This window comes from Artibeus jamaicensis, unplaced genomic scaffold (genome assembly GCF_021234435.1).
Source record: "Artibeus jamaicensis isolate MK-2021 breed Jamaican fruit bat unplaced genomic scaffold, CSHL_Jam_final contig_748, whole genome shotgun sequence".
Taxonomy (NCBI): Eukaryota; Metazoa; Chordata; class Mammalia; order Chiroptera; family Phyllostomidae; genus Artibeus; species Artibeus jamaicensis.
The window spans coordinates 97,549-100,504 of record NW_026521946.1 but is presented as its reverse complement, the minus strand read 5'-3'; positions in this window follow the sequence as shown (position 1 = coordinate 100,504).

Here is a 2,956-nt window from a genome sequence, read left to right as displayed (position 1 = left end):
CCACATCATCTGAATCTAACCAGAGGCTCTGCTGGACCCAACAGCCAGTCCAGCCCCACACAGCTCAGTGTCCATGCCGGCCAGCAGCAGGACAAGCGCCTTCACAGCAGTGGGCACCAGAGGTGCATGATCCCAATTCCAGAGAACAAAGACCCCCAGTTAGGACAGTCGTAGACTTGGCATCATGTACAGGTGACATCACACAGAGGCAGAAGAACCCACAAAGCTTGTTGTGTATGTTCAGGTTGATGACAAAGAAACACTGTGAGGGGAAATAGAATATTTATTATGTGCTGAGTTGAAATCTCCAGCAGGAACAGGAAAGGCCCTTCAGCAAGTCAGATTATTACACGAAGTCCTGGTTAGCAGTCCCCAGCTTGTTTACTGAGGCATGACCCACCAATGAATAATACTAGGTTGAGGTTCTCAATGGGGGTCTCAAATAAAGTGAGAGGCTTTCCTGAATGTTACCAATAAAGATGACACATGTGAGCAGAGTCCTGAATGCAGCCATTTATGTCTGTCACAGTTTGACCCACACCCTTGCCTTAGCCTCCCTGTAATTTGGGATTATTTTCTTTTTCTTCTTTTTGATTCCTATTTGCATCTAACATATTATTTCATATGAGCTTTTAGCCTACATCCAAGTAATCAAACATTTATACAAGTTGTGATTTGATGGTCCTATGAGTCCAGTACCCACCTGGCACCACATATAGTATTTACAAGCTAATGGACTGTGCATTATGTTACACCCCTGGGTTAAATCTGTAACTGCTGATTTGTACTTCTTAATCCTTTTACCTTTTTCACCCAGACTGCCAAACTTCCTTCCGCCTAGAAATTTCAGTGTCTATGTGTTTGTTTCTGTTCTGTATGTTTATTGATTTTGTTCTTCAGATTCCACACATGTAAGGTAGCGCTGTATTTCTGAATCTCTGTCACACTAATTACATTTGGCCTAATACTCTCTATATCCACCCACATTTTCACTAATAGAAATATTACGTTTTTTAATTGCTGGAAAAAAATGATGGGTTTATTTTCACATCAGTGGGTTGGCTAAAAAGTCATATTTTGTATTTTCACCAGTAATTTTGTCACCTGTGCAGTATAACACTGATTTCTCTCATTTAATGTGTCAATTGGATTGTTGTAAATTTCAACTTGTTTGCCCAACCATGGAGCATTATACAGAGTAAAATCTCCACGATGAAACTTAACAAACCACTTTTGACACATTTGATTTTTCAAAGCATCTACTTCATACACTGCACACACACACACAAATTTATATGCACATTAGAGACACTCAGACATTCATGTCCTGTGATCCCAGATGGGACCTTCCTGTCAGGCCAGGTGCCAGACAGCTAAAGGCACACAGGGCCAACAAATTCAAAGCTATTGCCAGATGAGCAGGTGCAGAGGTGTCTGAGCAGAGAATTCTTCAGATAGCCTGTGCATCCCTGTTTACAAAAAATCTAAAAAAAAATTGATAAGAGGCAACTTTAAATATCCTATTTGCCCATCAGTAAAAGAATGGATCAAAAAACTGTAGTATATTTACACAATGAAATTCTATGCAGCAGAGAGAAAGAAGGAGCTACTACCCTTTGCAACAGCTTGGATGGAACTGGAAAGCGTTATGCTGAGTGAAATAAGCCAGGCAGTGAAAGACAAATACCACATGATCTCACCTTTAACAGAAACCTAAACAACAAAACAAACAAGGAAGAAAATATAATCAAAAACACTGAAATAGAGAAAGGCAGACAGGGACCAGAGAAGAGAGGGGAGGGAATTTCAGGGGGAAAGGAGAAGGATTCACAAGAACAAGTATAAAGGACACATAGACAAAAGCTACCAAGGGTGGAAATGGGAGGGAGGTGGGAAGCACTGGGGGGGGCAGCTTGGATGGGAGTAAAAGACAGAAAACTATACTTGAACAATAATTAATTAAAAAACTATATATCCTATTTACCAAACTTGATAACACAAGTGAACCACAGTCAATGGAGCCATTTCTAAGGCATTTTAAAAATATATTTCATTTATTTATTTTTAGAGGGGAAAGGGAAGGAGAAAGAGTGGGAGAGAAACTGCAATGGGTGGTTGCCTCTCATGTGTCCCCCACTGGGGAACTGGCCTGCAACCCAGGCATGTGCCCTGACTGGGAATCGAACCAGGGACCCTTTCCTTCACAGTTCCACGCTCAATCTATTGAGATATACCAGCCAGGGCTCTAAGGCATTTTATAGAAGAATTTTAAGGAACTGGACACAGTGAAGTTTTTATTAACACACTAGGGGCAGCATTTTGAAGACACATTGACCCAGGAACAAAACATTCAGGCATTAAAGTCCAGACCAAGTTTAGGTTTCTCTATGTCACTCAAGGTGGGATCTCAGTGAGGATCTTGTTCTGTGCACACCTCTTTCTCAGAGGGAGGGGCTATGTGTGCCAAGAATTGAGGGATTTTGGAGGAGACACATACCTTACAGCATGGATTAGGACTTACACTCTACAATTCCCTGTAAGCATGATCCCTGTGTCTTCTATCTTCTCTCAGGCAGGGTCAAATCTTCAGGTATGAAAGACTGCATCATTCATATTCAAATGAGATGTGTTTTACTAGGTTAAATGTGGGTCTGTCTGTGTCCTGAGATCATCACCCACAGCCCCACCTTTGTGACAGTAGTCCTGATGGCACAGACCCTCATGATGAACTGGAGCTAGAGAGTCCTCTCCCTGGTGGCAGTGACTACAGGAAGGAACTCCTTTGTTCCTGGAATTAGGAGGGGACCAGGGAGAGTAAAGTGGAATTTCCACCTACTGGTGCCTCCTGTCCACAGGTGGCCATACCCAGGTGCAACTGGCACAGTCAGGGATGGAGTGAGGATACCTGGGGCCTCAGTGCAGCTTTCTGGAAGGATTCTGGATACACCTTAATTAG